The sequence below is a fragment of the Moschus berezovskii genome, chromosome 14, assembly GCF_049115385.1.
Source record: "Moschus berezovskii isolate FMDL1 chromosome 14, NW_MosBer_1.0, whole genome shotgun sequence".
NCBI lineage: Eukaryota > Metazoa > Chordata > Mammalia > Artiodactyla > Moschidae > Moschus > Moschus berezovskii.
Window position 1 is genome coordinate 77894364 of NC_142473.1, and position 15517 is coordinate 77909880.

The 15517-nt window shown below is 41.4% G+C and overlaps 1 protein-coding gene across 3 annotated transcripts in view; it reads left to right on the plus strand.

Moving 5' to 3' along the window:
• TTC17 (tetratricopeptide repeat domain 17) overlaps nucleotides 1-15517 on the plus strand; it is a 123503-nt gene that overhangs the window by 92340 nt on the left and 15646 nt on the right. The window lies entirely within an intron of this gene.

Consider the following 15517-nt stretch of genomic DNA (forward strand, 5'->3'; position numbering starts at 1 on the left):
TTTCTCAGCTTTTCTCTCGAGGCTGCCTTTCCTATTCCTTAGAAGTGTCCTGTATTTGCAGCTGAAGAGCTTCCTCAGCCTGCTCCCTGGGTATCCTTGGCACAACTTTGTAAAACTTTTTGGACTTTCAGATTACAAGCCATTCCAAGAGGCAAAAGCCACGTCCACAGATCTCTTCTGGAAGGCCCCTGTCTGCTTCAAACTTGAGTCCAGGACAATACCTTTAATATTCTTAGATGCCTTTTGTCTGACAGTCCGTGAGACTTAAATCAAGATGCAGATCTTCCTGAGGTGTTAGTAACAGAGGGTTCTACTGCTGTGTTTTTGATGTGATCTTGATCCTGAGGCCATAGTTTTACTGGTAGCATCTGGATTTGATTTCTTTTTTGTCAAAACCTTGTGCTGACTGGAGAAGCTAGTAATTGAGATGAGAAAGTTTCATTTTCTAACCCTGCAAGTCCCAGTTTTGAAGCATTTTCTCTAAATTCTGCTTGAAAACTGTGCAGTTCCTTGTTTAGTTCTCCTCTTTTAATTTTTTATTATAGGTTATGTTTAAAAAACCATTTGTCACTTTCAGTGATGTTCCTCAAAGCCTCCCTAGCAACATTCAGAAAACAAAGATCATGGCATCTGGTCCCATCACTTCATGGGAAATAGATGGAAAAACAGTGGAAACAGTGTCAGACTTGATTTTTTTGGGCTCCAAAATCACTGCAGATGCTGATTGCAGCCATGAAATTAAAAGACGCTTGCTCCTTGGAAGGAAAGTTATGACCAACCTTGATAGTATATTAAAAAGCAGAGACATTACTTTGCCAACCAAGGTCCGTCTAGTCAAGGCAATGGTTTTTCCCGTGGTCATGTATGGATGTGAGAGTTGGACTGTGAAGAAGGCTGACCGCCGAAGAATCGATGCTTTTGAACTGTGGTGTTGGAGAAGACTCTTGAGAGTCCCTTATACTGCAAGGAGATCCAACCAGTCCATTCTGGAGGAGATCAATCCTGGATGTTCATTGGAGAGACTGATACTAAAGCTGAAACTGCAATACTTTGGCCACCTCATGCGACGAGTTGACTCACTGGAAAAGACTCTGATGCTGGGAAAGGTTGGGGGCGGGAGGAGAAGGGGACGACGGAGAATGAGATGGCTGGATGGCATCACGGACTCTGTGGACATGAGTTTGAGTGAACTCCGGGAGTTGGTGATGGACAGGGAGGCCTGGCGTGCTGTGATTCATGGGGTCGCGGAGAGTCGGACACGACTGAGCGACTGAACTGAACTGAACTGAGCCAGATCTACAATATCATTAGGTATTTTCCTATATTCCAGATAGAGCCTCACTGTTTGTTTTGCCAGTAGATGATGCTGCCTCTTTCAGGAGAGTGAAAAGGTTGGCTTGAAGCTCAACATTCAGAAAACAAAGATCATGGCATCTGGTCCCATCACTTCATGGGAAATAGATGGAAAAACAGTGGAAACAGTGTCAGACTTTATTTTTTTGGGCTGCAAAATCACTGCAGATGCTGATTGCAGCCATGAAATTAAAAGACGCTTACTCCTTGGAAGGAAAGTTATGACCAACCTTGATAATATATTAAAAAGCAGAGACATTACTTTGCCAACAAAGGTCTGTCTAGTAAAGGCTATGGTTTTTCCCGTGGTCATGTATGGATGTGAGAGTTGGACTGTGAAGAAAGCTGATCACCGAAGAATTGATGCTTTTGAAATGTGGTGCTGGAGAAGACTCTTGAGAGTCCCTTGTACTGCAAGGAGATCCAACCAGTCCATTCTAAGGGAGATCGATCCTGGGTGTTCATTGGAAGGACTGATGCTAAAGCTGAAACTGCAATACTTTGGCCACCTCATGCGACGAGTTGACTCACTGGAAAAGACTCTGATGCTGGGAAGGGTTGGGGGCGGGAGGAGAAGGGGCCGACCAAGAATGAGATGGCTGGATGGCATCACCGACTCTGTGGACATGAGTTTGAGTGAACTCCGGGAGTTGGTGATGGACAGGGAGGCCTGGCGTACTGTGATTCATGGTGTCGCGGAGAGTCAGACCCGACTGAGCGACTGAACTGAACTGAACTGAACTGATGCTGCCTCTCCTCCAGCCTCCAGGAGCAGTTTCCTCAGTGCTCTTCCAGCCTTCATTAATGGTCTTGTTGCTGTTCCTTCAGCAATATCCTCAACCCATTCCCCAGACTACTGTCAGCATGCTCTAAGTTTCTATTATGGCAGCAGTCTATTCTTGATACCAGATATTGTTTTCAGTTATCTTTTTGGCTTAATAAATTAGGCCAGAATTGAGTGGCTTAAAACAAAACTATTATTTGCTCAAGACCCTAAAACCTGAGCTGGACTTCCTTCTGATCCGACTTGGAATCATCCACACAACTACAGACATATGGAGTCTCAGCGGGGGCTGGCCACCAAAGAAATCTGGAGTGATTGGAGTAGAGGAGACACAGCTATATATTGTCTCACTCCAAGCAGACTCTCCAGCAGAGAAGCTGGACCTTTTTACCTGGTGTCTCAGGGCTCCAAGAGACTGAGAGCAAAAGCATCCAGGCCTTTTAGAATCCATGCAGAGAGCTGGAACAGCAGCACTTTTACGAGTTCCATCCGTCAAAGCACGTCCCAGGGCAAGGGAGACATCCTTCACCTGCTGGTAGTACAAAGACCACGGCCCATCGTTAATGGGGGATCTTTAATCCACCACAGTGCCTTCCAAAAGGAGCAACAGTAAAACCGACAGCTTCTCAGTAGAAATGATGAAAACTAGAAGCCACTGTAATGACATCTTTAAGGTACTAAAAAAGAAAACTGCAAACCTAGAATTCTTTTCCAGCAAAAATATTCTTTAGAGATTAAAATGAAATAGATATGTGTTCAATAAAAATTCAGAGACCTTGGTACCAGTAGGCTTGCACTGAAATAAAAGTTAAAGGGAGTTCTTCAGAAAAATGATCCCAGACGGAAATATGGACATGCCAGAGGGAAAGAAGGACACTGGAAAGAAAGCATAAATGAAGACTAATTGTACAAAATGGTAACTGCACTGCCCTGAGAAGCTTCACCTTTATATATCACTGAAATTCATGGTAACAGTAACAAACGATGACAGAGAAATAAAGGGAGTTTAAAAGTTCTAAGTTTTAATTGGTATCCACCAAGTCATTAAAGAAAGTTTGCCTTGGACTGTAATAAGTAAGAATGTGTGTTTTAAGTTCCAGGATAACTACTAAAAATGGTTTTAAAATGTAATTCAGTGGAAGGAAAATGGTATAATGTAAATTATTTGATTAATCCAGAGAAAATTGAGAAAGGTAAAAAGTACATAAAAATAGACCACAGATAGTAAAATAATAAAGTATATCATTAGTTAGCTTCAGAAAAGATTTATAATTAAAGCATTTTGTATGGGATGGATTATTTTAAATCCAACTATATGCTGCTTATAAGAGAAACGCTTCAGATATTAGGACACAGAAAGGTTGAAAATACGAAGATGAAAAATACATCATACAAGCAAGAAAAAAGGAAAGCAGATACAGCTACGCTCTTATTTAAAAAAAAAAAAAGTTTGAAGCAAGAAACAGAGTTAGAAGGGCAAAAATGAAAAAGATTGATAATACAAATTTTCAAGATGATATGGAGCAACCAGAACTCTGATACGTTGCTAGTGAGAATATAAAATGGTGCAGTTATTTGGAAGACAGTCTGATAGCTTATTAAAAGCTAAGCACATATGATCCAGTAATTTTACTGCCAGGTACTTAATCAAAAGTGAAAGTGTTAGTCACTCAGTCATAGCTGACTCTTTGCAAATCTATGCTCCTCTGATTCTCCAGGGAGGAATACTGGAGTGAGTAGCCATTCCATTCTCCAAGGGATCTCCCTGACCCAGAGATTGACCGTCTCCTGCATTGCAGGCGTATTCTGTACTGTCTGAGCCACCAGAGAAACCCCATGAAAACTATGTCCAAAAAATATTATTTTAAAATGTTCACAGCAGATTTATTTATAACAGCCAAAAACCTGGAATCAGATACCCATCAATAGGAGAATTGATAGTCAGTGTTATATTTATACAGTGGATACTATTCTACAAGAAAGACCCTATATCTATATTGATGAATCTCAAAAATATTGTGCAATTAAGTCACTGGACACAAAAAAACGTATAGTGTATGATCCCAACTATACGAAATTCTCGAACAGGCAAAATTAACCTCTGGTGGTAGAAATCAGAAGAGTGATTGCTTTGTCAGGGGAAGGGGTTGATTGGGAAGCAGCTTGAAAGGACTTTGTGGAGTGTTGGAAGTTTTCTATGTCTTTAAGTAATAGTCAAAACTGAATGTTATACCTCAGGTCTGAGCAATTCTATTTATATTATACCTTGATTTTTAAAAATGAAGTTTAGATAAAGGTTTTAGACCACCAGAAACTGAAAGATAGATGTTATCAACATACTTGGATTAAAAATCACTGAAGGGATTTTTTTTCAGGCAGAAGGAAAACTATTCCAGGTAGAAGCTCAGAAAAACAGAAAAAAGCAAAGCAAACAGCAACAAGAGTAAATATTAAAGTATATGTAAATGAGTATGTTGATACAAAATAATAACAGTGCTGTCTTCTGAGGTTACAGTTCATGGCAACAGCAATATGAAAGACAGAAAGGAATTACACTGACCGCTGTAGATGGTCTTAGATCCAGTTAGACATTTCATTGTAATTGGCCTCAGTTGGCGTGGGCTTCACTCAGAAGGATAAGGGGCCAGGACACCACAGCAGCAGCAAGCTCGTACCTCCAGAATAAGCATGCACTGAGGCCAGGGCCATTCTCTGCCCACCCTTCTTTCCTGCCAAGTGACTGTTCAGGTGCAGGGAACAAGTCAAATGGTTAACAGTGAGGACTGCCCTGACTTGAATGCTCTAAGCTCCATATGAGAACCAGTATCTTTTGTAATAGCCCCACGCGCATAGAGCAGTAGAATGGGACACAATTAGCCACAAGAACCATGGTACCTAGAGGCTCCCAGCTGTGGCTTTCTACCAGGTGCTTAGAGTTTTTCCCAGCCTTTTTCTTTTTTCTAATGGAAAAGTAATCTATAGGCTATACATTTTACCAATTACAACTTTATTTTATTTAAATTTTATAATTATAAAGTTTCAGCGGTAGACTTGCAGTGAAACATGTCACAGGTGGTTAAGATAATTCATAATTCTCGATGACAATGTCACTTGAGAATTTTCTTACCATCCTGAGCATTGAGGGCAGCAGTATGGTTCGAAGTAAAACAATAACTTTCAGTGTTGATAGACACACATTTGGTAAACAGTTCTTTTAGAGGGATTGATCTCACAGGTCCAGATGGTCGGGTCAGCTGCCTGCCATTGCTGTTGTCTTCTCACCCTGGTGTGGGTCTGTGTTTGGTGTCGGCAGTCCTTGCTCTAGACCCGTTCAGAGCAGAGACTCTTCTTAAGTGAGAAACGTGAATTCAAGAGACAGGTCGCTGTAGTCTCACCGGGCGTGAGCTAGTTCGGAGCGCCTGGCGATGGTGCTTGTATCGGGGATAGATACAGTCCTTTACTCTCACTGTGCGTGAGCTAGCTCAGAGCGCCTGGCGATGGTGCTTGTATCGGGGATAGATACAGTCCTTTACTCTCACCGGGCGTGAGCTAGCTCGGAGCGCCTGGCGATGGTGCTTGTATCGGGGATAGATACAGTCCTTTACTCTCACCGGGCGTGAGCTAGTTCGGAGCGCCTGGCGATGGTGCTTGTATCGGGGATAGGTACAGTCCTTTACACGGTGCCTTTTCCAGTGCGCATAATCTGGCCGAAGGCCTTGGGGCGTTTGATCTTCATCCAGAGATGAGAGCCTTGTGATAAGCTGATAAGGCTGTTGGGACCGTGCATGCATGTGCGTGTGCAGTCGCTCAGTCGTGTCCGACTCTTTGTGACCCCACGGACTGTAACCCGCCAGGCTCCTGTGTCCGTGGGATTTCCCAGGCGAGAGTACTGGAGTGGGTTGCCATTTCTGCCTCCAGTTTTTTCCCGTCTCACCAGTCCAGTCACAGTTTCCCAAGGTCATTTTTACTGTAAGCTGTCTTGCCTGGTGACAGCTAACGTTTCTCCTTTATTAGGTCTTCAGAGAAATAGGGATAGAAGGTAAATCCAACATGAGATTTCATTATAGGCTCACAGACCAACCATGACCTTATTAACTTTTTAGCACGGTAGATCTCAGACTTTAGGGTACACCACAGTCACCTGGAGGACTTGTTAAAACATATTGCTAGGCTTCTATGACTTCACTTACTGATTTACTAAGTCCAGGGTTGGGCTTGATAATTTATATTTCTCATAAGTTTCCAGGTGATTCTGGGTGATGTTGCTGATCTGAGGATCACACTTAGAAAATGGCAGTGATAACAAAGCAAAAGCACCCTTTTCCTATTTACCTTTCACAAAAGAACAAGGATCTCAATATCCTCTCTGCTTCAACTTTTAAAAAACTTAGTCATTATCCTTTATTATTTCTTGAAAAGCCCATCTGTAGTTGTGTCTTTAGACTTTTTAGTTTGCATTACCATAATTATCAGTAAGTGTCAGCAGATGGCATTGGTCAGACTCCACTTTAGGGTTCAGTCAGTATGCACGTTCAGACCCCTCAAGAAGCTGCCCAGCTTGCAGCCGAGGCTACTGTCACGTGGTAGCCTCCATCGAGATCTCACCTCTGGTGCCAGATGCACAGCACGCTGCCACCATTGTCATTGCCGCCAATCTGTTTGCCAGGTTGCCACATCATCCTGTTTGACCTTGTGGACTAGTGCAGAAGCAGTTCTCCCGTTTTTGTCCCCCAGTTCTTCAGGTGCTGGCTTGTGAGCACTACTTTGCGCTGCTTGGATCCCCGGCCAACCCAACGTTGGTCAGAGCCAAGCTGCTCCACCCCCTTGTCTGATCCAGACCTAATCACAAACATGGAGTCTTGAGTACCTGTGCTTGTCTCCTGCCCACCCCTTGTCAGGCATCAATGCCTTCTTTGACTCAAATGCATCATCTACACCATGGGAATGTCATTATTGCCAGTCAGCCCATTTTCAACTAGGTTTCTGGTCAACTCCCATTTCATGGAAAAGTGGGACATTTTCTCTTACCGTAAGTTTGTCTCCAGCTTTCATCCATTCCTACAAGGGGAAGATTTATCCCCTGTCACCCAGTGTCAAGCCTTTACCATCAGACTCTGAGAAAGTTAGCCCACACTGAGGCTTACCAGCATCTGCCTCCCCATTCCATTTGTATTCTGGTGCTTTGACCACTGAACCAAGGATGAAAGTCTGTTTCATTGATGCTGCTGCTGCTGCTAAGTCACTTCAGTCTACCGCTCTGCAATGCACACTGCCTCTGGTTTGAAGCCCAGCTCGACAGATATTTCATATTTTGCACAATCCAGTAGAGAAGTTGTCTTGCTTTCATTCTGGAGAATACAGAACACATAGCAAGCCAGCAGGGCAGTTTTTCATGTATTTCGCCAAGAGTTCCCATAGCTCTCCAACAGTAGTCCTGGGGACTGTTCTCTACTCCAACCCCCCAGTTGACAGCTCAGGGATAAGGGATCAGGACCACATGGGTGAGTGTGGGAACCACCCTAGCCTGGAAGTATCAAGTTCCATGTAAGAACCAATGCCTCTTATAACAGTCCTGTGGCCTAGAGTTCTAACAAGGGACAGGAAATGTCACACAGGGGAAAACTCAGAGCTGGGTCTTTCTACCAGGTCATCACAGTCCACTGGCAGTTTAGAGTCAGGCCATCTTTACCATAAGCAACGTTGCCTAGTAACATGGGTGACATTCTTACCTTTATTAAGTTTCCAGGGGAACACAGCTGAAAAGTTAACACAAGATTCATTTCCCACCAGTACACATGGACAAAATATTAGGCTTTAGCATTACAGGAAAGTAATAAAGTTGAAGTAATAATTTATATTTTTAGACTGTAATAAATCAAAGATGCATGTTGTACTTTTAGCTAATCACTAAAAGAACAGTTAAAGAATGTATAATTAAGGAAAAATGGGATAATAAAAAACATTTGATTCATAAAGGAGACAAGGAAGACAGGAATATAAAACGGGTGGGTGAAATAGAATGCAAATAGTAAGATGATAGCAATAAACCCAGTTTATCAGTGATTACAGTAAATAATATAAAAGTATTACATACCTCAATTAGAGTGCTCACATCAGACTAGGTTAAAATGTTGAACCCAATTTTATGCTGTTTACAGATAGTTCAGTTCAGTCGCTCAGTCGTGTCCAACTCTTTGCGACCCCATGAATCACAGCACGCCAGGCCTCCCTGTCTATCACCAACTCCCAGAGTTCACTCAGACTCACGTACATCGAGTTGGTGATGCCATCCAGCCATCTTATTCTCTGTCGTCCCCTTCTCTTCCTGCCCCCAATCCCGCCCAGCATCAGAGTCTTTTCCAGTGAGTCAACTCTTCACATGAGGTGGCCAAAGTATTGGAGTTTCAGCTTTAGCATCAGTCCTTCCAATGAACATCCAGGACTGATCTCCTTTAGGGTGGACCGGTTGGATCTCCTTGCAGGCCGAGGGACTCTCAAGAGTCTTCTCCAATACCACAGTTCAAAAGCATCAGTTCTTCGGTGATCAGCTTTCTTCACAGTCCAACTCTCACATCCATACATGACCACTGGAAAAACCATAGCCTTGACTAGACAGACCTTTATTGGCAAAGTAATGTCTCTGCTTTTACACCTGTAGTAAGATACAAAACAGCTGAAATTAAACAGATGGAAAAAAGATAACATCAAATAAATACTAATCAAAAGAAAGCTGTTGTAACTATGCTAATAACAGACAATGTAGAATTTAAGGCAGGAAGTATTACTCTATAGATAAAGACAGTTCATAATAATAAAGTGGTCAGTCCACCAGAATATTGAAAATTATGTTTCTATGCAGAACCAGTAGCATAGTTTCACATTATATAGACAGACAGACATTAAACATCGACAGATGTAAAGGAAGCAATGAATCTATGATCAAAATAGACTTTAACATACCTCTTAATAGGTGATAGAACTAAGCAGACAAAAAATGATATAGAACATCTTGCTAATAAACATACTTGACATAACTGATATTTATATCATGCCACATTCAACTGTGACAAAATTCTTATTTTAAAAAAGCATGTGGAACATTTACCATACTGATCACAAGCTGAATCATAAATTAAGCCTCAGTTAAATATTAAACCATTACCATAATTTAGAGTTTATTTTCTAACCATAATGGAATTAACCTAGAGAAAAAGATCAGAAGAAAAATAAGGATAGAAAATTCCCACTGATTTTGGTGAGGTTAGTAGTGTACCTTTCCCTGGTGGCTCAAGATGGTGAAGAATCTGCTGGCAGTGCAGGAAACCCAGGTTCAATCCCTGGGTCAATAAGATCCCCCTGGAGAAGGGAATGGCTACCCAATCCATTATTCTTGCTTAAAGAATTCCGTGGACAGAGGAGCCTGTTGGGCTGCAGTCCATGGGGTCACAAAGAATTTTCATGACTGAGCAACTAACCCTTTCACTTTCTGAATAACTCACAATTTGGTGAAGAAAGCAAAATTAGAAAATATTTTTAAATTAACGACAATAAAGATTTTGTATATCAAAACTTGTGGGATGCAGCTAAAGCATTGCAAGTTTGTAGCCCTATAAACTAATGGATATATTAACTTTAAAAAAAACAGGCTGAAATTAGTGATCTATGCTTCTATCCCAAAAAGCTAGAAAAAGAACAAAATCAGAGTTAGATATTCCTTGCCTCTATGTTTGGCAAAAATTCAGAAGTTCGGTAGGATACCTTTGGTGCGACCTTGGGGAAACTGGCAGTCATAACACCGTTGGGAGAAATGCGAAATAGAATAACCTCTCTGAGGGGAAATAGATGCCTAGCAAATTACCTATCCAGCAAGATTATACATTCACTTACCCGTTCATCCAGCAATCCTACTTTTAGGAATATTTCCTAAAAATACAGTGGCAAAAAAGCTACCTGACAAAAATACCTATGAGTCAGACTGTTGGTTGTAGCCTGACTTGTATCAGTGAGCAAAAAGCAATCCAGGTGCCCAGTAGTGGGGGGTGATTGATCAACAGTCCACTGTGTGTGAAACCACACAGTGGAGGCGTATGCCCCTGTCAAAGTGAATGAGGGCAATCTCTCTAAACTTATATGAAATAATCTCCAGAATACAGCAAGTGAGAAAAAGAACAATAGAAAAAAATTATACCTCAGATTACTACTTATGTCTTTTTAAAATAGCAAGTTGTAGGGAGGGAGAATATTTGCAGGAAGAAACGTATTTTAAAATGAAAAGACTAACTTTGAAAAAAATTTTAAATGCTGTCCCATGGAAGGAAGATAGAAATAGGATAGAAAAGACAGGAAATAAAGCTTGATTATTAGTGGAGGTGATGAAATTCCAATTGAGCTATTTCACATCCTGAAAGATGATGCTGTGAAAGTGCTGCAGTCAGTATGCCAGCAAATTTGGAAAACTCAGCAGTGGCCACAGGACTGGAAAAGGTCAGTCTTCATTCCAATCCCAAAGAAAGGCAATGCCAAAGAATGCTCAAACTACCGCACAGTTGCAGTCATCTCACATGCTAGTAAAGTCATGCTCAAAATTCTCCAAGTCAGGCTTCAGCAATATGTGAACCATGAACTTCCAGATGTTCAAGCAGGTTTTAGAAAAGGCAGAGGCACCAGAGATCAAATTGCCAACATCTGCTGGATCATGGAGAAAGCAAGAGAGTTCCAGAAAAGCATCCATTTCTGCTTCATTGACTATGCCAAAGCCTTTGACTGTGTGGATCACAATAAACTGTGGGAAAGAGATGGGAATACCAGACCACCTGAGCTGCCTCTTGAGAAACCTGTATGCAGGTCAGGAAGCAACAGTTAGAACTGGACATGGAACAACAGACTGGTTCCAAATAGGAAAAGGAGTACGTCAAGGTTGTATATTGTCACCCTGCTTATTTAACTTATATGCAGAGTACATCATGAGGAATGCTGGGCTGGAAGAAGCACAAGCTGGAATCAAGATTGCCGGGAGAAATATCAACAACCTCAGATATGCCGATGACACCACCCTTAAGGCAGAAGGTGAAGAAGAACTAAAAAGCCTCTTGATGAAAGTGAAAGAGGAGAGTGAAAAGGTTGACTTGAACCTCAACATTCAGAAAACGAAGATCATGGCATCTGGTCCCATCACTTCATGGGAAATAGATGGGGAAACAGTGGAAACAGTGTCAGACTTTATTGTTTTGGGCTCCAAAATCACTGCAGATGCTGATTGCAGCCATGAAATTAAAAGACGCTTACTCCTTGGAAGGAAAGTTATGACCAACCTAGATAGCATATTAAAAAGCAGAGACATTACTTTGCCAACAAAGGTCTGTCTAGTCAAGGCTATGGTTTTTCCCGTGGTCATGTATGGATGTGAGAGTTGGACTGTGAAGAAGGCTGATCGCCGAAGAATTGATGCTTTTGAACTGTGGTGTTGGAGAAGACTCTTGAGAGTCCCTTGGACTGCAAGGAGATCCAACCGGTCCACCCTAAAGGAGATCAGTCCTGGGTGTTCATTGGAAGGACTGATGCTAAAGCTGAAACTCCAATACTTTGGCCACCTCATGTGAAGAGTTGACTCACTGGAAAAGACTCTGATGCTGGGCGGGATTGGGGGCAGGAAGAGAAGGGGACGACAGAGAATGAGATGGCTGGATGGCATCACCGACTCGACGGACATGAGTTTGAGTGAACTCTGGGAGTTGGTGATGGACAGGGAGGCCTGGCGTGCTGTGATTCATGGGGTCGCAAAGAGTCGGACACGACTGAGCGACTGAACTGAACGGAAAGCTTGATTTCCTTGAATCAACAGTCTTTTACTTTGAAACCAAATATTTTGCATAATTACAAAAAATTTTTAAATAAGGTAATTCCTAATTAAAAGAAAAATTAATTGAGCCTAACTATGTACTCCGGGAGTTGATGATGGACAGGGAGGCCTGGCGTGCTGTGATTCATGGGGTCGTGGAGAGTCGGACACGACTGAGTGACTGAACTGAACTGAACTGAATGCATTCCATTGGTAGTAGAACCACATCAAGAGGAACTATTCCAAGTAATTTTAAAACATAGTTATTTGGCTGCACATCCCTAATGATATTTACCCTAAGAACAAAGGAAAACCGTATACTGTTTTCAGTAGTACTGTTGCTAATAATGTTATTCTTTTGGGGATTGTATGTATATGTACTGCAAAGTAAATGAGTAATTTTGTTGGTGATTTGGAAACTGGAATTTTGAGTATGGGTGAAAGGGCATAGAGATGTGAGAACAATGACGTAAACATCTTTAGTCTTAAACTGAAAGTACGAATTCCTGATATATTTAATTGACATATTTACACATATGCTCACTTTCTTTTGCTGAAAGACTAGAATCTGTGACTAGCCCAGGATTAGTAAGCACCCTCAGTACCCAGATTGTGGTCTTTAGATATTTTTCCACTTTGAAACAAAGTCTATAATAAAAGACAAAGAAGGTTTTTATATAATGATAAAGGGATCAATACAAGAAGAGGATATAACATTCATAAACATAAATGCACCCAATACAGGAGCACTTAAACATATAAAGCAAATATTAAAAGACCTAAAGATTGACAGTAATACAATAACAGTGTGGGACTTTAATACCCTACTTATATCAGTGGACAAATTAATCATCCAGACAGAAAATCCATAAGGACACAGTGGCCTTAAATGACATTAGACTACTTGGCTTTAATAGATATCTATAGGACATTACAGGCTTCCCTGGTGGTTTAGATGGTAAAGAATCTGCCTGAATTGCAGGAGACCCAGGTTCAATCCCTGGATTGAGAAAATCCTCTGGAGAAGGAAATGGCTACCCATGCCAGTATTTTTGCCTGAAGAATTCCATGGACAGAGGAGCCTGATGGTCTCCAGTCTGTGGGGTTGCAAGAGTTGGACACAACTGAGCAACTAACACACACACACATATTCCATCCCCAAACAGCAGAATACACATTGTTTGCAAGTGCACATGGACTGGTCTCCCAAATGGATCACATGCTAGGACACAAAACTAGTCCCAATAAATTTAGGAGCATAGAAATTATATCAAGCATCATATCTGACCACAACAGTATGAAAACTCGAGATCAGTTACAAAAGAAAAGTGGGAAAAACAGAAACACATGGAAACTAAACAACATGATACTTAAAAACCAACAGGTCAATGAAGAAATCAATGAGGAGATATAACTTGAGACAAATGAAAATAAATAACTTTCCAGAATCTATGGGACACAGTAGTAACAGTCACAAGAGGGAATTTTGTAGCAATGCAGGCATACCTCAAGAAACAAACAAAAAAACTTAAAAAGCATAACCTACCATCTAAAGGAATTAGAAAAAGAAGCAGGGCTTCTCTCGTGGCTCAGTGGTAATGAATCTGCCTGCCAATGCAGGAGACACAGGTTCCACCCCTGGGTCAGGAAGATCCCCTGGAGAAGGATATGGCAACCTACTCCAGCATTCTTGCCTGGGAAAGAAAAAGAAAAACAAAGTCTAAGAAGAAGTTAGGAAATAGTAAAGATAGGAGAAGTAGAGACCAAACAAAACAATAGGAAAGATCAGAGAAACCACAGCTGTTTTTTTGAAAAGATAAAAGTGATAAAACTTTATCCAGGCTCATCAAGGATAAAAGAGAAAGGACCCAAATAATACAAAAAATGGAAGAGGAGAAATTAAAACTTAAAACAGAAATACAGTCATAAGAGAGTACTATGGAAAAAACGAAAAATAGAGAATACTATGAACAGTTATATGCCAAGAAATTAGATAACCTAGAAGAAGAAATGGATAAATTTCTAGAAACATACAATCTTCCATGACTCAATCAGGAAGAAACAGGTAATCTGAACAGACCAACTACTAGTATTAAAATTGAATCAGTAATCAAGAAACTACAAAAAACAAAAGTCCAGGACTAGATGGCTTCACAGGGCAATTCTGTCAAACATACAAAGAAAAGTTAATACTTACCCGTCTCAAAGTATTCCAAAAAACTGAAGAGAAGTCAGTGCTCCCAAATTCATTCCACGGGACAACCATTACATTGTGTACATGAGTATGGCCATGAGTTGCTGATAAATGTTGAATCTACATGGTGAACACATGGAGTTCGTTATACTGTTTCCTTTATTTGTATATGCATTTGAAATTTTTCATCATAAGACACCTGAAAGATGTAATCACAAAGGTGAGCAAAGAAATGGCATATCAAAAAATGAGTAGGCAAATTTTTTAAAACTGGTACATCTTAAACTAAAAATATATTCGTATAAGTAATTAAGTCAAATACCCAGTGGATGAGTTAGATAGATTTCAGTTTAGTTCAGTTCAGTCGCTCAGTCATGTCAGACTCTTTGCGACCCCGTGAATCACAGCACGCCAGGCCTCCCTGTCCATCACCAACTCCCGGAGTTCACTCAAACTCATGTCCATCGAGTCGGTGATGCCATCCAGCCATCTCATTCTCTGTCGTCCCCTTCTCCTCCCGCCCCCAATCCCTCCCAGCATCAGTCTTTTCCAGTGAGTCAACTCTTCGCATGAGGTGGCCAAAGTATTGGAGTTTCAGCTTTAGCATCAGTCCTTCCAGTGAACACCCAGGACTGATCTCCTTTAGAATGGACTGGTTAGATCTCCTTGCAGTCCAAGGGACTCTCAAGAGGCTTCTCCGACACCACAGTTCAAAAGCATCAATTCTTCAGCGATCAGCCTTCTTCACAGTCCAACTCTCACATCCATACATGACCACGGGAAAAACCATAGCCTTGACTAGACGGACATTTGTTGGCAAAGTAATGTCTCTGATTTTTAATATACTATCTAGGTTGGTCATAACTTTCCTTCCAAGGAGTAAGCATCTTTTAATTTCATGGCTGCAGTCAGCATCTGCAGTGATTTTGGAGCCAAAAAATATAAAGTCAGCCACTGCTTCCCCATCTATTTCCCATGAAGTGATGGGACCAGATGCCATGATCTTCATTTTCTGAATGTTGAGGTTCAAGTCAGACTTTTCACTCTCCTCTTTCACTTTCATCAAGAGGCTTTTTAGTCCCTCTTCACTTTCTGCCTTAAGGGTGGTGTCAGCTGCATATCTGAGGTTATTGATATTTCTCCCGGCAATCTTGATTCCAGCTTGTGCTTCTTCCAGCCCAGCATTTCTCATGATGTACTCTGCATATAAGTTAAATAAGCAGGGTGACAATATACAACCTTGACGTACTCCTTTTCCTATTTGGAACCAGTCTGTTGTTCCATGTCCAGTTCTAACTGTTGCTTCCTGACCTGCATACAGGTTTCTCAAGAGGCAGGTCAGGTGGTC